Source organism: Triticum urartu, chromosome 1 (genome assembly GCF_003073215.2).
Source record: "Triticum urartu cultivar G1812 chromosome 1, Tu2.1, whole genome shotgun sequence".
NCBI lineage: Eukaryota > Viridiplantae > Streptophyta > Magnoliopsida > Poales > Poaceae > Triticum > Triticum urartu.
In genome coordinates this window covers 449,136,976-449,162,030 of record NC_053022.1, presented here as the reverse complement: position 1 = coordinate 449,162,030, position 25,055 = coordinate 449,136,976, and positions in this window count along the sequence as shown.

Here is a 25,055-nt window from a genome sequence, read left to right as displayed (position 1 = left end):
AGTGATGTTCACCATTGAAAGCTACTCCATCTCACGTGATGATCGGACATGGTTTAGTTGATATGGATCACGTGATCACTTAGATGATTAGAGGGATGTCTATCTAAGTGGGAGTTCTTAAGTAATATGATTAATTGAACTTAAATTTATCATGAACTTAGTCCTGATAGTGTTTGCATATCTATGTTGTAGATCAATTGCTCGCGTATAGCTTCCCCGTTTTATTTATGATATGTTCCTAGAGAAAACTATGTTGAAAGATGTTAGTAGCAATGACGCGGACTAGCTCCGTGATGTGAGGATTATCCTAATTGCTGCACAGAAGAATTATGTCCTTGATGCACTGCTAGGTGACGGACCTTTTGCAGGAGGAGATGCAGACGTTATGAACGTTTGACAAGCTCGGTATGATGACTACTTGATAGTTTAGTGCGCCATTCTTTACGGCTTAGAACCGGGACTTCAAAAATGTTTTGAACGCCACGGAGCATATGAGATGTTCCAAAAGATGAAATTTGGTATTTCAGACTCATGCCCGTGTTAAGAGGTATGAGACCTCTGACAAGTACTTTGCCTACAAGATGGAGGAGAATAGCTCAGCTAATGAGCATGTGCTCAGAATGTCTAACTACTACAATCACTTGAATCAAGTGGGAGTTAATCTTCCAGATAAGATAGTGATTGACAGAGTTCTCTAGTCACTATCACCAAGTTACTAGAACTTTGTGATGAACTTTACTAGTGTTCATAGCAACCCCTCAGTATTTGATACTGGTTCAGTTGCTAAGAGTAGTAACTCGAAACGGGAGTTGCAAAAATAAACATATACTAGTTAAGGGCGAGGTGATGATGTGAGTTGGAAGTGATTCCAAGGTTGATAAGATCACCACCGCACACTCCCTTTACCTTCGGGATTAGTGTTAAACCTAAAATAAATGTTATTTGGTGTTTTGCGTTGAGCATAAATATGATTGGATCATGTTTATTGCAATACGGTTATTCATTTAAGTCAAAGAATAATTGTTGTTCTATTTACATGAATAAAACCTTCTATGGTCATACACTCAATATAAATGGTTTATTGAATCTTGATCGTAGTGATACACATATTCATAATATTGAAGCCAAAAGATGCAAAGTTAATAATGATACTGCAACTTACATGTGGCACTGCCATTTAGGTCATACTTGTGTAAAGCGCATGAAGAAACTCCATGCTGATGGACTTTTGGAATCACTTGATGCTTGCGAACCATGCCTCATGGGCAAGATGACTAAGACTCCGTTCTTCGACAATGGAGCGAGCAACAGACTTATTGGAAATAATACATACTGATGTGTGCGGTCCAATGAGTGTTGAGGCTCGCGACTGGTATCGTTATTTTCTGACCTACACAGATGATTTGAGCAGATATAGGTATATCTACTTGATGAAACATAAGTCTGAAACATTTGAAAAGTTCAAAGAATTTCAGGGTGAAGTGGAAAATCATTGTAACAAGAAAATAAAGTTTCTACGATCTGATCGTGGAGATGAATTTTTGAGTTATGAGTTTGGTCTTCATCTGAAACAATGTGGAATAGTTTCGCAACTCACGCCACGTGGAACACCACAGCGTAATGGTGTGTCCGAACATCGTAACCGTACTTTATTAGATATTGTGCGATCTATGATGTCTCTTACCGATTTACCACTATTGTTTTGGGGTTATGCATTAGAGACAAGTGTATTCACGTTAAATAGGGCACCGTCTAAATATCCGTTGATATGACACCGTATGAACTGTGGTTTAGCTAGAAACCTAAGCTTTCATTTCTTAAAGTTTGGGGTTGCGATGCTTATGTGAAAAAGTTTCAGCCTGATAAGCTCAAACCCAAATCGGAGAAGTGTGTCTTCATAGGATATCCAAAAAGAAACTATTGGGTACACCTTCTATCACAGATCCGAAGGCAAGATCTTTGTTGCTAAGAATGGATCCTTTCTACAGAAGGAGTTTTCTCTCGAAAGAAGTGAGTGGGAGGAAAGTAGAACTTGATGAGGTAATCATAGTCTCCATCATCCTTTATTTTTTTTATTTTTCGTCCAGAGTCTCATCCCGACTTGTGGGGGAATCATAGTCTACATCATCCTTTCCTCACATGGGACAATGTTCTAATAATGAAGATCATCACACACTTATTTACTTACAACTCGATACTTACAAGAAAATATGACACTATATGAATGCCTTCGGCGGTGTACTGGGATGTGCAATGAATCAAGAGTGACATGTATGAAAGAATTATGAACGTTGGCTTTGCCACAAATACGATGTCAACTACATGATCATGCAAAGTAATATGAAAATGTTGGAGCGTGTCATATAAATGGAACGGTGGAATGTTGCATGGCAATATATCTCCGAATGGCTATGGAAATGCCATAATAGGTAGGCATGATGGCTGTTTTGAGGAAGGTAAATGGTGTGTTTATGGTACAGGCGAAAGTTGCGCGGTACTATAGAGGCTAGCAATGGCGGAAAGGTGAGAGTGCGTATAATCTATGGACTCAACATTAGTCATAAATAACTCACATACTTATTGCAAAAATCTATTAGTCATCGAAAGAAAGTACTATGCGCATGCTCTAGGGGGTAGATTGGTAGGAAAAGACCATCGCTCGTCCCCGACCACCACTCATAAGGAAGACAATCAAAAAATATCTCATGCTCCAACTTTGTTACATAACGGTTCACCATACGTGCATGCTACGGGACTCACAAACCTTAACACAAGTATTTATCAATTTCACAACTACTCACTAGCATGACTCTAATATCACCATCTTCATATCTCAAAACAATCGTAAGGAATCAAACTTCTCGTAGTATTCAATGCACTTTATATGAAAGTTTTTATTATATCCCTCTTGGATGCCTATCATATTAGGACTAAACTTATAACCAAAGCAAATTACCATGCTATTTTAAAGACTCTCAAAATGATATAAGTGAAGTGCGAGAGTTCAACAATTTCTATAAAATAAAATCACCACCGTGCTCTAAAAAGATATAAGTGAAGCACTAGAGCAAATTTGCCTAGCTCAAAAAATATAAGTGAAGCACATAGAGTATTCTAATAAATCATGGTTCATGTGTGTCTCTCTCAAAAGGTGTGTACAGAAAGGATGATTATGGAAAACTAAAAAAGCAAAGTCTCAAATCATACACGATGCTCCAAGCAAAACACATATCATGTGGTGAATACAAATATAGCCTCAAGTAAAGTTACCGATAGACGAAGATGAAAGAGGGGATGCCTTCCGGGGTATCCCAAGCTTAGCCTCTTGGTTGTCCTTGAATATTACCTTGGGGTGCCTTGGGCATCCCCAAGATTAGGCTCTTTCCACTCCTTATTCCATAGTCCATCAAATCCTTTCCCAAGACTTGAAAACTTCACAACACAAAACTCAATAGAAAATATCATAAGCTTCGTTAGTATAAGAAAATAAACCACCACTTTCGGTACTGTTGTGAACTCATTCTTTATTTATATAGGTGTAATACTATATTCCAACTTTTCCATGGTTCATACCCCCCGATACGAGCCATAGATACATCAAAAATAAGCAAACAACACATAGAAAACAGAATCTGTCAAAAACAGAACAATCTGTAGCAATCTGGATATTTCGAATACTTATGTAACTCCAACAATTCTGAAAAATTAGGACGACCTAAGCAATTTTTTTATTAATCTTCTAAAAAAATAGTCAGTATTTTATCGCTCTTATGCTAAAAATGAAAACTAATCTCCTGGGCGTAAAAGTTTCTGTTTTTCAGCAGGATCAAATCAACTATCACCGTAATCTATCCCAAAGTTCTTACTTGGCAAAAACACTAAATTAAACATAAAACCACATCTAACCAGAGGCTAGATGAATTATTTAATGCAAAACAGGACCTAAAAAGCAAAAACAAAAATAAAGTTGGGTTGCCTCCCAACAAGCGCTATTGTTTAACGCCCTTAGCTAGGCATAAAACACGAATAGATCTAAGTATTATCATCTTTGGCATGCAATCCATAAGTGGCTCTCATAATAAATTCACAAGGTAATTTAATTTTCTTTCTAGGGAAGTGTTTCATGCCTTTACTTAATGGAAATTGAAATCTAATGTTTCCTTCTTTCATATCAATAATTGCACCAATCGTTATAAGGAAAGGTCTACCATGAATAATAGGACATGTAGGATTGCAATCTATATCAAGAATAATGAAATCCATAGGCACATAATTCCTATTTGCAAAAATAAGAAAATCATTAATTCTTCCCATTGGTTTCTTAATAGTGGAATCCGCAAGATGCAAATTTAAGGAGCAATCATCAAATTCACGGAAACCTAACACATCACATAGAGTTTTTGGAATCATGAAAACACTAGCACCCAAATCACACAAAGCATGGAATTCATAATATTTAATCTTAATCTTAATAGTAGGTTCCCACTCATCATAAAGTTTTCTAGGGATAGAAACTTCCAATTCAAGCTTTTCTTCAAAAGATTGCATCATAGCATCAACGATATGTTTAGTAAAAGTTTTTTTTTCTGGTTATAAGCATGAGGAGAATTCAATATGTATTGCAACAAGGAAATACAATATATTAAAGCACAATTATCATAATTAAATTCCTTGAAATCCAAAAGAGTGGGTTCATTGCTACTTAAAGTTTTGACCTCTCCAATCCCACTTTAATAAATTTTTGCATTAAGATTTAAAAACTCCAAATCATTGGGATGCCTTCTAACTAAAGTTGACTCATCTTTAGTCCCATATTTAGCAAGATTTATATTGGAAAACAAAGATTTAGTAGGAGTCGCATCAATCACTTTAAGATCTTCATCATTACTTTCACGAAAACTAGAAGAACACGCTTTTATAAACCAATCTTTTTGGCATGCATCTTAGCGGTTCTTTCTTTGCACTCATCAACGGAAATTCTCATGGCTTTGAGAGACTCATTGATATCATGCTTAGGTGGAATAGATCTAAGTGTCAAAGAATCAACATCAAGAGAAATTCTATCCAAATTCCTAGCCAAATCATCAATCTTAAGCAATTTCTCTTCAATCAAAGCATTGAAATTCTTTTGCGAACTTATAAATTCTTTAACACTATTCTCAAAATCAGAGGGCATATTATTATAATTGCCATAAGAATTGTTGTAGGAATTACCATAATTATTAGAGGCATTACTAGGAAATGCCCTAGGATTAAAATTACCTCTATATGCGTTATTACCAAAATTGTTCCTACCAACAAAATTCACATCCATAGATTCATTATCATTTTCAATCAAAGTAGACAAAGGCATATCATTAGGATCAATAGGAGCACTCTTGCTAGCAAATAATTTCATAAGCTCATCCATCTTTCCACTCAAAACATTAATCTCTTCAATCGCATGGACCTTTTTACTAGTGGAAGATCTTTTGCTATGCCATTGAGAATAATTAACCATAATATCATCTAGGAGTTTAGTAGCTTCTCCTAAAGTAATTTCCATAAAAGTAACTCCCGCGGCCGAATCTAAAAGATTTCTAGAAGCAAAATTCAATCTGGCACAAAATATTTGTATAATCATCTGTAAATTCAAACCATGAGTAGGGCAATTTCGTATCATCAATTTCATCCTCTCCCAAGATTGTGCAACATGTTCATGATCAAGTTGCTTACAATTCATAATATCGTTCCTAAGGGAGATGATCTTAGCGGGAGGAAAATACTTGGAAATAAAAGCATCTTTACACTTATTACATGAATCAATACTATTTTTAGGAAAAGATGAAAACCAAGTTTTAGCACGATCTCGAAGTGAGAACAGAAATAGCTTCAATTTAACAATATCATTATCCACATCTTTTTTATTTTGCATATCACACAAATCAATGAAATTGTTTCGATGGGATGCAACATCTTCACTTGGAGGGTCGAAAAATTGATCTTCCATAACAAGATTCAGCAAAGCGGCATTAATTTCACAAGATTCCGCATTAGTAGCAGGGAGCAATCGTAGTACTAATAAAATCATTGTTGTTGGTATTGGAAAAGTCAGACAATTTGGTATTGTCTTGAGCCATCGTGACAAAGCAAGCAATCCAACACACAAGCACACAAAAAGAAAACGAAGAAGACGAACGAAAGAGGGGCGAAGAAAAGGCAAATCTTTTCGAAAATCGTTTTAGAAGTGGGGGAGAGAAAAACGAGAGGCGAATGGCGAATAATGTAATGCAAGGGATGAGAGTTTATGATGGGTACTTGGTATGTCTTGGCTTGGCATAGATCTCCCCGGCAACGGCGCCATAAATTCTTTCTGCTACCTCTTGAGCTTGCGTTGGTTTTTCCCTTGAAGAGGAAAGGGTGATGCAGCAAAGTAGAGTAAGTATTTCCCTCAGTTTTGAGAACCAAGGTATCAATCCAGTAGGAGATAATGCACAAGCCACCGAATACCTGCACAAACAAACACCAACTTGCACCCAACGCGATAAAGGGGCTGTCAACCCCTTCATGGTTATTTGCAAAGTGAGATCTAATATAGATGGCTAAACGGTAAATTAATATTTTTGGTATTTTTTGTTTATGGAACGGAAAGTAAAAGATTGAAAAGAAAATAAATCGGAAACTAAAATTGTAGATCGGAAACTTATATGATGGAAAATAGACCCCGGGGCCATAGGTTTCACTAGAGGCTTCTCTCAAGATAGAAAATATTACGGTGGGTGAACAAATTACTGCTGAGCAATTGATAGAAAAGTGCAAAGTTATGACGATATCTAAGGCAATGATCATGAATATAGGCATCACGTCCGTATCAAGTAGACCAAAATGATTCTGCATCTACTACTAGTACTCCACACATCGACCGACTCCTGCCTGCATCTAGAGTATTAAGTTCATGAAGAACAGAGTAACGCATTAAGTAAGATGACATGATGTAGCGGGATAAACTCAAGCAAAATGATGAAAACCCCATCTTGTTATCCTACATGGCAACAATACAATACGTGCCTCGTTGCCCCTACTGTCACTTGGAAAGGACATCGCAAGATTGAACCCAAAGCTAAGTGAGGGAGTCCTGGATTAAGGGGTCCTTGGGTGTCCGGACTATATGATGTGGGCCGGACTAATGGGTTGTGAAGATACAAGGTAGAAGGCCCTCCCCCATGTCCGGATAGGACTCTCCTTTGCGTGGACGGCAAGATTGGTGTCTGGATGTATAGTTTGATTCTTCTGTAAACCGACTCTGTACAACCCTAGGCCCTTCCGGTGTCTATATAAACTGGAGGACCTAGTCCGTAGAGGCCATCAGAATTCATATAGGCTAGACATCTAGGGTTTAGCCATTACGATCTCGAGGTAGATCGACTCTTGTAACCCCTACACTCATCAAATACAACCAACAAGGATGTAGGGTTTTACCTCCATTAAGACGACCCGAACCTAGGTAAACATCGCGTACCCTGTGCCCTTGTTACCTTCGATCCTCAGACGCACAGTTCAGGACCCCCTACCCGAGATCAGCCGGTTTTGACACCGACATTGGTGCTTTCATTGAGAGTTCCATTGTGTCTTCGGCAGAAGGTTCGATGGCTCGTTCAATCATCAACAATGATGATGTTTCCGGGGAAACCTTCCTCACCGGTCAACTTTTTGTGTTCGGCGGCTTCGCTCTGCATGCCAATTCGATTGGTCACCTTGAACAGATCGACAGCTGCGCCCCTGGTCATCGGATCAGATTTGGGAGCCTGAATTATGATACGTCCATTTTGCATCATGCTTTTATATCGATATTTATTGCATTATGGGCTGTTATTACACATTATGTCACAATACTTATGCCTATTCTCTCTTATTTTACAAGTTTTATATAAAGAGGGAGAATGCCGGCAGCTGGGATTCTGGGCTGGCAAAGGAGCAAATATTAGAGACCTATTCTGCACAGCTCCAAAAGTCCTGAAACTTCACGGAAAACGTTTTCAGAATATATAAAAAATACGCAGCGGAAGAAATTCACCAGGGGGGCCACACCCTGCCCACGAGGGTGGGGGCGCGCCCTACCCCCCTGGGCGCGCCCACTACTTCGTGGGCCCCCTGGTGGCCCTCCGGTGGCCATCTTCTGCTATATGAAGTCTTTTGATGGAAAAAAATAAGAAGCCATCTTCTCGGACAAAACTCCGCAGCCACGACGCGGAACCTTGGCGGAACCAATCTAGGGCTCTGGCGGAGCTGTTCTGCCTGGGAAACTTCCCTCCCGGAGGGGGAAATCATCGCCATCATCATCACGAACGCTCCTCTCATCGGGAGAGGGCAATCTCCATCAACATCTTCATCAGCACCATCTCCTCTCAAAACCCTAGTTCATCTCTTGTATCCAATTCTTGTCTCCAAGTCCAGGATTGGTACTAGTAGGTTGCTAGTAGTGTTAATTACTCCTTGTAATTGATGCTAGTTGGTTTAATTGGTGGAAGATCATATGTTCAGATCCTATATGCATATTAATACCCCTCTGATTTTGAACATGTTTATGCTTTGTGAGTAGTTACGTTTGTTCCTGAGGACATGGGAGAAGTCTTGCTATTAGTAGTCATGTGAATTTGGTATTCGTTCGATATTTTGATGAGATGTATGTTGTCTCTCCTCTAGTGGTATTATGTGAACATCGACTACATGACACTTCACCATTATTTGGGCCTAGAGGAAGGCATTGGGAAGTAATAAGTAGATGATGGGTTGCTAGAGTGACAGAAGCTTAAACCCTAGTTTATGAGTTGCTTCCTAAGGGGCTGATTTGGATCCATATGTTTCATGCTATGGTTAGGTTTACCTCAATACTTTTGTTGTAGTTGCGGATGCTTGCAATAGAGGTTAATCATAAGTGGGATGCTTGTCCAAGTAAGGACAGTACCCAAGCACCGGTCCACCCACATACCAAATTATCAAAGTACTGAACGTGAATCATATGAGCGTGATGAAAACTAGCTTAACGATATTCCCATGTGTCCTCGGGAGCACTTTTCTCTATATAAGAGTTTGTCCAGGCTTGTCCTTTGCTCCAAAAAGGATTGGGCCACCTTGCTGCACTTTATTTACTTTTGTTACTTGTTGCTCGTTACAAATTATCCTATCAAAAATCTATCTGTTACCACTTATTTCAGTACTTGCAGAGAATACCTTGCTGGAAACCACTTATCATTTCCTTCTACTCCTCGTTGGGTTCAACACTCTTACTTATCAAAAGGACTATGATAGATCCCCTATACTTGTGGGTCATCAAATTACGTCGCCGACATCTGAGTAGACTTGATCTTCGAAGGGTTCACGGCCTCGACCACTGTTCCTCGTCTCCAAGAAGGAAACCCATCGGATCCGTCATCAGGCACCACTCAAAGACCAATTATCACCCCTGCCCTGGCCTTAGAACCAGAGCAGACCACTTCATCTGAAGATGGGTGTCTGAAACCCATCGGACTCTCTCCTACTACGAAGCTCTTCTTCGGAGACCCGGAAGCAACTATGTTGTCGGTGGACCTGGAATTAAGCAAGACTCTCCCTGTCATCTGAGAGCCGAACTCGCCTCTGGATTCCAACTCCGAACTCTCAAGGTCTGCGTCTAGTGAGCACAGCCTAGTAGAATCTGCCAGGCCTAGCCCTGCAGGTCCTTGGTTCCCCGTCTGGCCTTCGCTCTTAAGCGAGACCTTAGACTTAATGCGATCCCTCGCCATTACGGAAGTATCGCTTCCAAACTACGCCCAGCCTAAACTAGGGGCTGAGCATAGGAAATATTGTGTCCCACCCACCACCCACTTGGTAGCCACTGTCGAAGACTTAACCGACATGCTCGACTACGCCTCCGAAGACATCGACGGCATGGACGACGATGCCGGAGACAAACCAAGCCAAGACCCTCCCTTTACCGGGCGTTGGACGGCCACCTCCAGATATGATGTCTACATGGTGGATACACCTAAAAAGGATGACGATGATGGCAGGAAGGATCCAAGCGAAGTTAAGCCCGTCGAGGCACCACCAAAACGTCGACGTCAGCGGTGCCGCTCAAAATCGCGCCGCCAAAAGGAAAGCAATACCGTCACCGGAGACAATAACACTCCGGACGATGCCGAAGATCCCGAAGACCCGGTCGAGCCTGCGTCCAAGTAGGATGAATGGGAAGAGGGACAAGTTAACCCTGACGAGCCGGTCGGGAATGAGGATTCGGACGATAGTAACTATCTACCGATCTCTGAGGAGGAAGTCATCCTCGGCAACGACGATTTCATCATGCTAGAGGAACCCCTCGAGCAAGAACGCTTCAAGCGACAGCTAATCGCAACTGCGAGGAGCCTAAAAAAGAAACAACAACAGCTTCAAGCCAAACAGGATACACTCAATGACAGATGGACCCAGGTCCTAGCCGCCGAGGAATATGGCCTCGAGCGCCCAGCAAAGAGTTATCCGAAGCATCGGCTACTGCCACAATTCGACGACTAGGCCCTTGGGCCAATACCATCAAGATACGACTGCGCTGATGAACCAGACCGACCACCACGTGGGCGAGACAAAGCAGCTCCTACGCTAAACACCAACCCGCACCACCTCGCCGTAGAGGCAAAGAGGTGGTGGCTCCCGGATACACCTACGACTTACGTCGGCACCTGGACAATAGAGCCAGTCAGGCTAGATCAATCTATGGATCAAGGGGGCGTGCCCCAACGCGAGATGACGGCCATCAAGCCTGGCACAATAGGCATAACCTCACCCGGGCCGAAAACCGAACACGGATGTCATCCAAACTCTGTCATGATGTTGCCCGATACAGAGGCGCCGCACACCCCTTATGCTTTACCGATGAGGTAATGCAGCACCAGTTTCCAGAAGGGTTTAAACCCGTAAACACTGAATCATATGATGGAACGACGGATCCCGCGGTATGGATTGAGGATTTTCTTTTCCATATTCACATGGCTCGCGATGACGACCTCCACGCCATCGAATACCTCCCCCTAAAGCTGAAAGGACCAGCACGACATTGGCTAAATAGCCTCCCAGAGAACTCCATTGGTAGCTGGTAAGATCTGGAGGATTCCATTAGAGACAACTTCCAAGGTACCTATGTCCGGCCTCCGGATGCCGATGACCATAGTCATATAGTCCAGCAACCCGGAGAGTCAGCCCGCAAACTCTAGACTAGGTTCCTAATTAAAAAGAACCAAATCGTCGATTGTCCGGATGCTGAAGCCCTCACAGCCTTTAAACATAGCGTTCGCGACGAATGGCTTGCCCTACACCTCGGTCAGGAAAAGCCAAAATCTATGGCAGCTCTTACCGCACTCATGACCCGCTTCTGCGTGGGAGAGGACAGCTGGTTGGCCCGTAGAAGCAACTGTACCAGCGACCCTTGCACCTTCGAAGACAGAGATGCAACGGCAGGCCACGACGCAACAAATATAAGCGTCGAAACAACAATGAAGAAACTGAAGACACACTGCTAACGCCGGATTCAGTGGCTCTAAGTTCGGTCAGCGGAAGAAGCCATTCAAAGGAAATAAAGACGGTCCATCAATTTGGACAAAATACTCGATCGGCCTTCCTAGATTCATGGCACCCCTGATAACCCTGCCAATGATTCCAACAGGAACTGTTGGGTCTTCAAACATGCCGGTAAGCTAAATACCGAACATAAGGGGAAAGGGCAGCCAAGTGAGGACGATGAGGAGCCCCGCTGATGTCTACTACACAACCGTCTTCTTGTAGATGTTGTTGGGCCTCCAAGTGCAGAGGTTTGTAGGATAGTAGAAAATTTTCCTCAAGTGGATGACCTAAGGTTTATCAATCTGTGGGAGGCGTAGGATGAAGATGGTCTCTCTCAAACAACCCTGCAACCAAATAACAAAGAGTCTCTTGTGTCCCCAACACACCCAATACAATGGTAAATTGTATAGGTGCACTAGTTCGGCAAATAGATGGTGATACAAGTGCAATATGGATGGTAGATAAAGGTTTTTGTAATATGAAAATATAAAAACAGCAAGGTAACTAATGATAAAGTGAGCACAAATGGTATTGCAATGCTTCGAAACAAGGCCTAGGGTTCATACTTTCACTAGTGCAAGTTCTCTCAACAAGGATAACATAATTGGATCATATAACAATCCCTCAACATGCAACAAATAGTCACTCCAAAGTCACTAATAGCGGAGAACAAACGAAGAGATTATTGTAGGGTACGAAACCACCTCAAAGTTATTCTTTCCGATCAATCCATTGGGCTATTCTTATAAGTGCCACAAACAGCCCTAGAGTTCGTAGTAAAATAACACCTTAAGACACAAATCAACCAAAACCCTAATGTCACCTAGATACTCCAATGTCACCTCAAGTATCCGCGGGTATGATTATACGATATGCATCACACAATCTCAGATTCATCTATTCAACCAACACAAATAACTTCAAAGAGTGCCCCAAAGTTTCTACCAGAGAGTCAAGACGAAAACGTGGGCCAACCCCTATGCATAAGTTCACAAGGTCACATAACTCGCAAGTCGATCACCAAAACATACATCATGTGGATCACGTGAATATCCCATTGTCACCACAGATAAGCACATGCAAGACATACATCAAGTGTTCTCAAATCCTTAAAGACTCAATCCGATAAGATAACTTCAAAGGGAAAACTCAATCCATTACAAGAAGATAGAGGGGGAGAAGCATCATAAGATCCATCTATAATAGCAAAGCTCGCGATACATCAAGATCGTGCCATATCAAGAACACGAGAGAGAGAGAGAGAGAGATCAAACACATAGCTATTGGTACATACCCTCAGTCCCGAGGGTGAACTACTCCCTCCTTGTCATGGAGAGTGCCGGGATGATGAAGATGGCCACCGATGATGATTCCCCTCCGGCAGGGTGCCGGAACAGGGTCCCGATTGTTTTTGGTGGCTATAGAGGCTTGCGGCGGCGGAACTCCTAATCTAGGTTTCTTTTAGGGGGTTTCTATATTTATAGGAATTTTTGGCGTCGGTCTCACATCAGGGGGGTCTCCGAGTCGTCCACGAGGCAGGGGGCGCGCCCAGGGGGTAGGGCGCGCCCTCCACCCTCGTGGACGGCTCGGGACTCTTCTGGCCCAACTCTTTTACTCCGAGGGCTTCTTTTGGTCCATAAAAAATCATCAAAAATTGGCACGTCAATTGGACTCCGTTTGGTATTCCTTTTCTGTAAAACTCAAAAACAAGGAAAAAACAGAAACTGGCACTGGGCTCTAGGTTAATAGGTTAGTCCCAAAAATCATATAAAATAGCATATAAATGCATATAAAACATCCCAGATGGATAATATAATAGCATGGAACAATAAAAAAAATTGACTATACACAGTAGGGCAAAACCCCACTGTAATTTTTATAATATTAAGAATAGCAAAGAGTACACATATTACAAGGCTTGAGAGAAGCCAAAAAAACAAAAACTACACTATCTACAAAACTAAGAAAGAGAGAGAAAATTTACATGATAGGATTGTCCAACCAAGTACTAAAAGCAGTAGCATATTTATCCTTGATTCTGAATTTAAGCAGATGGAGCTCTGAGCGGAAGAAGAATTTCCATCTGTCAATGCTGGGGGGGTGTTTTTGAATATCTTATCATTCCTTATTAACCAAATGGCCCATGAAGCGATGATAATGATCTCCATGTAGAATGGTTGCTGCAAATTACACCTTAGGTCTGGAAGTGCTTCCATGATGGTTAAATCTCTTTGTCTGTTTGGGCAGATGATGTCCCAACATTCTTAAGCAAAAGGACAAGTCCAGAAGAGGTGTTGGAGTGTTTCTTCCTGCTGACAGTTAAGAGTAGCCAATTGTAGTTATCCAAATGAAATATTTTCCTCCTGAGCAGATTCCTGGTATTCAGTCTATCATGGAGCAGTCTCCAAAAAATACTTTATGCTTTGGCTGGCAAGAACTCTTCCAAATCCAATTGAATTGTGCTAGCACAATTTTTAACTCCTATTAGAATTTTTTAAGCCTTTCCACGAAGAAGGTATTACTACCCCACATGTAGCTCCATGAATCCAAGTGATCTCTGAATTCAGACCTTCTTAAGTTGTCACAAATCTCTTCCATCAGTTCAAATTCCATGAAAGCTTCCTTAGTAAGTGGTAGGTGGAACAAGTCTTCCAAATATTGAAATTGCAGTGCCCTCTACACTGAAAGGTGCTGGTCTTTTGCAAAGGAATAAAGGTGAGGGAAGGATTGGATCAGACAAGCAGAATGCCAAAGATCAGACCAAAATAGAGCAGTTTTACCATCTCCAATTGAGCATCTCGCCATGGATTTATAGTTGTCAATGAGTTTCAGATTGCACTTCCACCAGAAATGTCCTTCCCATTTTTGCCCCGGGAGAAAGCCACTATCATAGTAAGCTTCCCAAATGAGGTTAACCCATGGGTTGTTTTCCCTATTGTAAAACGTGTGAAGGTTCTTGAGAAGCAATGCTTGGTTTTGCACAAAAATGTTCATTACTCCAAGGCCACCCTGACTTTTTGGTCTGCAGACAGTAGACCAAGCTACCATAGCAGGCCTGTGATCCTCTAAATCTGGTCCACTCCAAAGACAATGCCTGAGGTATTTGATAACCTGAGTTTTGATAGTTATAGGCACATCCAGGCAACCCATGAAATAGATACCAAGTGAGTTGAGAACTGATTTGACCAAAAGCAATCTGCCAGCAAGAGTCATAAATGAAGATAGACCCACCAGTTTTTTAGCAACTCTGCTCACTAAAGGCAAACATTTTTCCACTGTTGGTTTGAAAAGTCCTAGTGCCATGCCAAGGTAATTATAGGAGTATGAGCCTTTCTTGCAGTTCAAAGTGCATGTCAAGATTTCTATCTTATCATCATTCACATTTATTGAGATGAGGTTTGATTTGTTGTAATTAACCTTTAAACCAGTGGCATCAACAAAGGTATTAAATAAGGCTTTGAGATAGTTGAGTTGTGTGGCATCAGCTTGCATGAGTCAATGTGTCATCGGCATATTGCACTATAGGAAAATCTGGACATGAGTGAACTTGCAAAGGTGGTGTGAGGAGACCCAAGTGCATTGCTCTATTCATGATTGACTAGAGAAGGTCAGCCGCAAGCACAAATAGAAGGGGGGAGAGGGGGTCCCCTTGTCTTACTCCTCTAAGATAGTAAAACTTTTTTCCAGGTATTCCATTGAGAAGCACTTGAGATGAGGCAGAGGTGAATAACATTTTAATCCAGCCAATCCATCTATCTCCAAATCCCTTTGCTTGGAGGATGTCAATGATTGATGTGTGCTCAATTAAGTCAAAAGCCTTTTCAAAGTCTAATTTCAACACAACCACTTCTTCTTTTGATTTATGACATTGGTGTAGGTACTCATATGCCCATCCAAGACAATCATGATAGCTCTTTCCTTTAGGAAACCATATTCGTTAATGTGGACCATTTTGAGAATCACCTTTTGTAATCTGTTAGCCAGAAGTTTAGTGATGAGCTTGAGACAACAGTTTAGCAGGGAAATAGGCCTGAAGTCATTTGCAGTAGTTGGAGTGGGCCCCGTTGGGACTAAAGTGATGAAGGAAGTGTTGATACTCTCTAGAGAAATTTACCCTACATAGAAATCATGAATCAGTCTAGTAACATTAGGTTTTATAATGTCCCAACAATTTTTGAAGACTTCATTGTTAAATCCATCAAGCCCAGGTGACTTGTCTGAAGGTAAGTGCTTGACCACCTCATTGATTTCTTCTTCTGTGAAAGGAATTTCCAGTTGTTCAAAGTCTGAAGGATCAGCTTGATGTTGACATAAAGAATTCAGATCAAAGTGCATTGTGGTTTTCTCAGATTGACCTAATCTTTTCTTGAAAGCATTCCAGAGAAGAGTTGCTTTCCCTGCATGGTCAGTAATTTCCACCTGATCATCATTTTTCAACATTGCAATGTGATTATGCCTAAAGTTAATAGAGGCCTTTGTATGGAAAAAAATTTATGTTTTCATCACCAAATTTGAAACCTTTGATCTTTCCTCTCTGCTTCTAGTAAATCTTTTGATATTTAAGCAGAAGTAGCAAATGTTCTTTGAGAATCTGTCTGCAGTTCCTTTCAAAATCTCCTAAGTCCCTAAATTCCTCAAACAAATCCAACAGGAAAATCACCTCATTTATTGCAGAAAATTTTGCCTTAAGACAGGAAAGATTTCTAGCCCATAGCTTAAGAGCCCTTCTCAAGTTTTTGAACTTGGCATTTAAACTTTTGGCTGCATCAAGATTACCCATAGGTATATTCCAAGCTACAGTGACCACATCTTTGAAGTCGGAGTGTTTTAACCAGTATTTTTAAATCTAAAGACCTTTGCCTTTGGAATAGCAGTACCAATTTTTATGACACAAGGGATATGGTCTGAGATGGGCCTGGAGAGTGGCATTGCAACTGTATCAGGAAATGAGGTCATCCAAGAAGCAGAGGTAAAGAACCAATCCAATTTTTCCAACAAAGGGATGTGTTGCAAACTACTCCAGCTGAATTTTCTACCATGAAGTGGGAGTTCAATTAATCCAAGATTAATGATGGCTTCATTAAAAAGAAGCATCTCATTAACATCTCCTCTAGGGGTGTTCCTATCAATGGGAGCTCTAATGAAGTTGAAATCCCCAACTAGAATCCAATTAGTGTCCAGGGGCATATGAATGTTGGAAAACCAGTTAATGAACTCTGTTTTGTCTGCTTGTTCACAAGGACCAAAAATGTTAGTGAGGATCCAAGATTGATTTGTCAGAAGACTTGTGAAATTGATTGATAAGGAGAATCTGTTTTGAAAAATGACCTCTCCCTCAAAGAGAGACCCATTCCAGGTGATTAATAGCCTTGAAGGAAGAAAAGCAGATTTACTTAGTCTGTTAGGGCAAAAGTTTATGATATAAGCAACATCAAAATTTTCCCTCTTGGTCTCTTGTAAACATAAAATGGCACAGGCACTTTCCTTTATTTTTTGTGCTAGAGCAAGCCATTTGTCAGGTGAGTTGAACCCTCTGATGTTCCAGTTCAAGATATTCCAGCTTCTATTTTGATTATTCATAGAAAGGATTTGAAATGCATATCCAAAAGTAATAGGTACGTTGGAGACGTATCAAGCATCCCCAAGCTTAATTCATGCTCGTCCTCGAGTAGGTAAATGATAAAAACAGAATTTTTGATGTGGAATGCTACCTAACATAATTATCAATGTAATTTTATTTATTATGGCATGAATGTTCAGATCCGAAAGATTCAAGACAAAAGTTTAATATTGACATAAAAATAATAATACTTCAAGCATACTAACAAGGTAATTATGTCTTCTCAAAATAACATGGCTAAAGAAAGCTTATCCCTATAAAATCATATAGTCTGGCTATTGTCCATCTTCATCACACAAAATATTCAAATCATGCACAACCCCGATGAGCATCAACTACAAAGAGTAATCAACACTACTAGCAACCCACAGGTATCAATCTAAGGCTTTGGGACAAAGATTGGATACAAGAGATGAACTAGGGTTTGAGATAAGATGGTGCTGGTGAAGATGTTGATGGAGATTGACCCCCTCCCGCTGAGAGGACCGATGGTGATGATTTCCCCCTCCCGGAGTGAAGTTTCCCCGGCAGAACAGCTCCGCCGGAGCCCTGGATTGGTTCCGCCTCGTGGCAACGGAGTTTCGTCTTGTGAGCTAGCTTATGATTTTTTCCTGGACGAAAGACCTCATATAGCAGAAGATGGGCATCAAACGGCTGCCAGGGGGCCCACAAGGCAGGGGCGCGCCCAGGGGAGTAGGGCGCGCCCCCCCACCCTCGTGGACGGTGGGTGGCCCCTCTGGTACTTCTTTCTCCCAATATTTTTTATATATTCTGAAAATAATTCCCGTGGAGTTTTAGGACTTTTGGAGTTGCCGCAGAATAGGTCTCTAATATATGCTCCTTTTCCAGCCCAGAATTCCAGCTGTCGGCATTCTCCCTCTTCATGTAAACCTTGTAAAATAAGAAAGAATAGGCATAAGTATTGTGACATAATGTGTAATAACAGCCCGTAATGCAATAAATATCAACATAAAAGCATGACGCAAAATGGACGTATCATTGTTCTATCATACCCAAAGGAATTTCATAACCAATATTTTTAGTAGGTGCAGTAGGTTGAGGGGTAAATAATTGTGCCTCTGGTCGAGGTGAAGATACCCCGAACAAACCCCACAAAGGATGGCTTTCCATAGTAGAAAATGCCAATTAATTTCAGCACATAGTACAATTTTTTCCTTACCAGGAGCGCTTCACTTCCCGGCAACGGCGCCAGAAAAGATTCTTGATGACCCACAAGTATAGGGGGCCAATCGTAGTCCTTTCGATAAGTAAGAGTGTCAAACCCAACGAGGAGCGGAAGGAAATGACAAGTGGTTTTTAGCAAGGTATTTTGTGCAAGCACTGAAATAAATGGTAACGGGTAGTTTGATAGCAAGATAATTTGTAACGGACAAGTAACGGTAGCACTAAATAAAGTGCAGCAAGGTGGCTCAGTCCTTTTGTGGCAAAGGACAGGCCAAAATGGTCTATTATAATAAGCAAAGCGTTCTTGAGGGTACACGGGAATTTCATCTAGTCACTTTCATCATGTTGGTTTGATTCGTGTTCGCTACTTTGATAATTTGATATGTGGGTGGACCGGTGCTTGGGTGTTGTTCTTAATTTAACAAGCCTCCCACTTATGATTAACCCCCTTACAAGCATCCGCAACTACGAGAAAGTATTAAGATATAATCTAACCATAGCATTAAACATTTGGATCCAAATCTGTCACTTATGAAGTAGCACATAAACTAGGGTTTAAGCTTTTGTCACTCTAGCAACCCATCATCTAATAACTACTCCACCATGCTTTCCCTTAGGCCCAAAGATGGTGAAGTTCCATGTAGTCAATGTTCACATGACACCGCTAAGGGAATCACACCATACATATCACCAAAATATCGAACACATATCAAGTTCACATGATTACTTCCAACAAAATTTCTCCCGGGACCTCAAGAAGAAAAATAACTACTCACAAATGATAATCATGTTCAAGATCAGAGGGGTATTAAATAGCATAATGGATTTGAACATATAATCTTCCACCAAATAAACCATATACTAATCAACTACAAGATGTAATCAATAGTACTAGTCACCCACATGTACCAATCCGAGGTTCCGGTACAAAGATTAAACAGAAGAGATGAACTAGGGTTTGAGAGGAGATGGTGTTGTTGAAGATGTTGCTGGAGATTGGCCTCCCAAAGATGAGAGGATTTTTGGTGATGACGATGGCTTCAATTTCCCCCTCTGGGAGGAAAGGTCCACGGCGAAATCGCTCCGCCAAAGGGCAAAGTGCTCCTGCCCAAGTTCCACCTCGAGACGGTGGCGCTCTATCCCGAAAGACCTCCCCTTATTTTTTCTAGGTCAAAATGACCTATATACCAGAATATGGGCACCAGAGATGGGCCGGGCAGGCCACAACCCACCAGGGCGCGCCTGGGGGGGCTGGCGCGCCATGGTGTATTGTGGTCATTAGGTGGCCCCCTCCAGTAATTATTTGCTCTAGTGTTTTTCATATATTCCAAAATAATTCTCTGTAAATTTTCAGCTCATTTGGAGTTGTGCAGAATAGGTAACTCTGACATAGCCTTTTCAGGTCCAGAATTCCAGCTGTCGGCATTCTCCCTCTTTGTGTAAATCTTGCATATTATGAGAGAAAAGACATTAGAATTACTTCATAAAGCATTATTATGCATAAAAACATTATAAATAACAGTAGGAAAACATGATGCAAAATAAATGTATCAGGTGGCAGGGAAGAATCCTGCTGCTCATGAGCAGCGGGGTCAGTGGCAGTGTTGGCCACATCAGAAGCGGAGTGGTGGTGAGCGGAGCGACCCACAGGTGTCGTCTGAGCGACACAAGCAGCCTGGCGCTTGGCATGAACACGGCGAGCGTCGGCCATGGGGATGACGGAGCAGAAGCGGAACGGAGCGAAGGGAGCTGCGGCACACCCTTACCTGGCGTGCCAAATGTCGGAATCAGGGCTCCGCGGACCCAAAGAAAGGCTCGAACACTGTGGTGTGCACGAAGAAATCCGCCACGCTACTGCTTGCCGCTCATCATCTCACGGTGATGCTTCCTCATGCTCGAGCGAACGGGGAAGAAATGGGACACAGAGATTTACCCAGGTTCGGGCCACCTTGCGGTGTAAAACCCTACTCCTGCTTTGTGGTGGATTGCCTCACTAGGAGGATGAGTATGAACTGGTACGGGGATGAACTGCCTCGTGAGGGCTCAGTGATGAATGGATTCGACCTCTCTCTACAGTGGAGACTAACATATATTTATAGTGGCCTCGGCCCTCTTTCCTCATGGCTTAGGCAGAAAGGGATACCACAGTGGCCAATTTTGAAGGGGGACAGGAGTACACCCTATCCTGACTAAAGGTGGTATTCGTCTGCAAAGCTTCTGAGCATGACGCGCTGGTGGGCTCGGTGACGACCTCCGTCCTGCCGAGCTCGTGCTCTTGGTATTGTTGCACTGAAAGGGAAACCTTTGGGGGATTCCTTGGGAACCCGCGTACATCCTTTTCTCTTGAGCACCAAAAAAATTGTCCTCGCCTGTGCCACTTGCGCTCTTCTACCTCTGGTCATCATGGCTCACATCATCGGGCGCCTCGCGAGGTGTGACATGAGCCTAGATGTCCGCCCCTCGGGAGGCAGCCTCGGGAGGCCGCCCCTTAGGAGGTCTTGATGTATTTTGCCTCGTGAGGAGGAGTCCCTCACGGGGGTCTTGCTTGTGGAGTCCTTATGTTGGGCCGCGTCGGGCCGATGGTGGAGCCACGCGCTAGGCCGTAGGCAGACGGGTTTGGATATCCACAGTCCCATAACCCTGACACACCTGAAGAAAAGGGAGACCTGGAAAGAACATCTACAGGCAACACATGAGCAGGCCCAGACACGGCTAGTTGCACCTATACAGCAGGGCCAAGTAGCAGTACTAGCAGCAAGCGTGCATGGATTGGCATTGAGGGTGTTTCTAGAGATGTATCGGCGGCCTCCGTAGAGGAGGACCGTTGGACGCAATGAATTACTTAGTTTAGAACTGCCGGGGGTGGGGAACCGCTGGACAGTTCGCGAGGTTTTGGCCCTCTCTAAAGCCAATTCCTCGGGGTCGTTTTTTATGTGAAACTAGACAAGCCTCAAGTAAGATGGAGAAACTTAAATGGAGACTAGGATTGAAGGGTTTTGTGGGTGTTTCCAGTGATGGTCTTAGTGGAGGTATGGCACTTTTTTGGGATGAAAATTTGCAAGTGATGGTTTTGGATTCATGTGCACGGTATATTGATGTTCGAGTGGTGGATAATACAAAGGATATTTCATGGAGATCAACATTCATATATGGAGAGCCGCGTGTTGAGAACCGACACCGTATGTGGGAACATCTAATTAATCTATGGTCATTTTCTGCTGAACCATGGATAGTTTGTGGTGATTTCAATGAGGCAATGTGGCAACAAGAGCACTTTTCAAGAGTGCAACGAGCTGAAAACCAAATGTTGTTGTTCCGTGACTGTTTGATTTCATGCGAGCTCATGGACCTTGGCTTCTCGGGTGTTCCATTCACGTATGAAAATAGGCAGCAAGGAAATAGGAATGTACGTGTCCGGCTGGACAAAGCTTGTGCGGATGAAGCATGGAGGGATCTGTTTTCGATAGCGTAGGTGGTGCATCTCGCATCCTCCTGCTCGGATCATAGTCCGGTTATGATTCGTCTAACTCAAGTGGAGCCACGGCGAGCTAAGCCAGCGCCATACAAGATTATGTGGGAACACCATCCAGCGCTGGCGGCTGTGGTTGAGGACACATGGACAAAGCGGAAACCTACTGGTGATCTTGGGTCCATTCGTGATGCTTTGAAAGAAATGATGTCAAAACTAAGATCATGGAGTCAGGAAGATTTCGGCCATGTAAAACGTGAAATAGAAAAGTTGAGGTCCGAACTGGCCGACTTACAGTTAATGGATGGTGATCGTGCTACTCTCAAACAGAAAATGTTTCGGTTAGATGAACTATTGTATCGTGAGGAGATGTTGTGGTTGTAGCGCTCGCGGATTACGTGGCTTAAGGAGGGGGAGAGAAACACCTCCTACCTACACCGTCATGCAGTGTGGCGGGCAAGAAGGAACTATATTCAGAGGCTTCGACGTACAGATGGGACGTGGTGCAATGTACCATCCCATATGGAGCAAATGGCCACCTCATATTTTAAGGAGGTTTACACGAAGGACCCGACCCTAACCTCGGAAGTGGTTCTCGAGTGTATTACGTCCAAAGTTACTAGAGGTACGAATGATGTCTTATGTGCCCCTTCTTTGAACAAGAAGTATCTGACGCTCTGTTTCAAATTGGTCCGTTAAAGGCGCCTGGCGCGGATGGTTTTCCTTCTATGTTCTATCAACGCAATTGGGCGGTACTCAAATCTGAAATTATTGTAGCTGTCTTGGAATTTTTCAAGTTAGGTGTTATGCCTGAGGGAGTTAATGATACGGCTATTATCTTGATCCCGAAAGTTCCCTTCCCAAAGGAACTAAAGGATTTTAGGCCAATAAGCTTATGCAATGTTATTTACAAAATCGTTTCGAAGTGTTTGGTTAACCGGCTACGGCCATTGTTCACGGGGCTTATTTCTGAGAACCAGAGTGCCTTTATCCTAGGGCGGCTTATTTCTAACAATTCTATCATTGCCTTTGAATGTATTCACCATATACAAGCTTTGAAGCAGAACTCTCCAGCCGCATGTGCTTACAAGCTGGATTTGTCTAAGGCTTATGATCGAGTGGATTGGGATTTTCTGGAGCAGGCTCTAATTAAATGGGGCTTTTCTATGCAGTGAATTTCTTGGATCATGGCATGTGTACGTTCTGTCAAATATTCTGTGAAGTTCAATGGGAAGTTACTTCAGTCATTTACTCCATCTAGGGGTTTACGTCAAGGTGATCCCTTGTCTCCGTTTTTATTCCTATTTGTTGCTGATGCTTTATCTGCTTTAATATCCAAATCAGTGACTGAGGAAGAGTTGAGGGGTGTTACTATTTGCCGGGGTGCGCCGGTGATATCTCATCTTTTATTTGCGGATGATACAATGTTGCGATTTCATGCATCTGGCCAACAGGCAGGCATAGTCAAAGGTTTGTTGAACACTTATACGACGGCGACGGGTCAACTTATTAACCCAGGGAAGTGTTCCATCCTTTTTTTCTGATAATTGTCCTGGTGCGGTGGTGGAAGAAGTGAAAAATACGTTGGAAGTTACACAACATGTATTTGAACCAAAATACTTAGGTTTACCGGTTCATGAAGGAAGAATGCATAAAGGTCAGTTTGAAACACTTCAGGAAAGGTTGGGTAAGAGGTTAATTGATTGGAGTGAGCAATATCTTTCTTCAGGTAATAAAGAGATTTTGATAAAGTCGGTTGCTCAAGCTATACCCACCTACATCATGAGTGTGTTCAGGTTACGGCCTTTGTTTGTGATGATCTAACACGGATGATGAGGCAGTACTGGTGGGGAGTGGAGAATGGAAACAAAAAGATGGCTTGGCTAAGTTGGGAGAAAATGAAACTACCCAAAGCAATGGGAGGCATGGGTTTCAGGGATATGCGTACTTTTAATCAGGCGTTGTTAGCAAAACAGGCCTGGCGGTTGTTGGACTTGAATTGTTAAAGAAGGGCATTATCTGGCGGGTTGGTGATGGTACACTAATTAGAACTTGGCGGGACCCTTGGATTCCGCGGGGTTATGATCTAAGTGAAGGAAATATGCCCTAGAGGCAATAATAAAGTTATTATTTATTTCCTTATATCATGATAAATGTTTATTATTCATGCTAGAATTGTATTAACCGGAAACATAATACATGTGTGAATACATAGACAAACATAGTGTCACTAGTATGCCTCTACTTGACTAGCTCGTTGATCAACGATGGTTATGTTTCCTAACCATAGACATGTGTTGTCATTTGATTAACGGGATCACATCATTAGGAGAATGATGTGATTGACATGACCCATTCCATTAGCTTAGCACCCGATCGTTTAGTATGTTGCTATTACTTTCTTCATGACTTATACATGTTCCTATGACTATGAGATTATGCAACTCCCGTTTACCGAAGGATCACTTTGTGTGCTACCAAACGTCACAACGTAACTGGGTGATTATAAAGGAGCTCTACAGGTGTCTCCAAAGGTACATGTTGGGTTGGCGTATTTCGAGATTAGGATTTGTCACTCCGATTGTCGGAGAGGTATCTCTAGGCCCTCTCGGTAATGCACGCCACATAAGCCTTGCAAGCATTGCAACTAATGAGTAAGTTGCGAGATGATGTATTACAGAACGAGTAAAGAGACTTGCCGGTAACGAGATTGAACTAGGTATTGAGATACCGACGATCGAATCTCGGGTAAGTAACATACCGATGACAAAGGGAACAACGTATGTTGTTATGCAGTCTGACCAATAAAGCTCTTCGTAGAATATGTAGGAGCCAATATGAGCATCCAGGTTCCGCTATTGGTTATTGACCAAAGACGTGTCTCGGTCATGTCTACATTGTTCTCGAATCCGTAGGGTCCGCACGCTTAAGGTTTCGATGACAGTTATATTATGAGTTTATGAGTTTTGATGTACCTAAGGAGTTCGGAGTCCCGGATGAGATCGGGGACATGACGAGGAGTCTCGAAATGGTTGAGACGTAAAGATCGATATATTGGACGACTATATTCGGACATCGGAAAGGTTCTGAGTGGTTCGGGTATTTTTCGGAGTACCAGGGAGTTACGGGAATACGTGGGAAGAAGTATATGGGCCTTATTGGGCTTTAGGGGAGAGGGAGAGGTAGGTCGCGCGCCCCCCCATTGACTAGTCC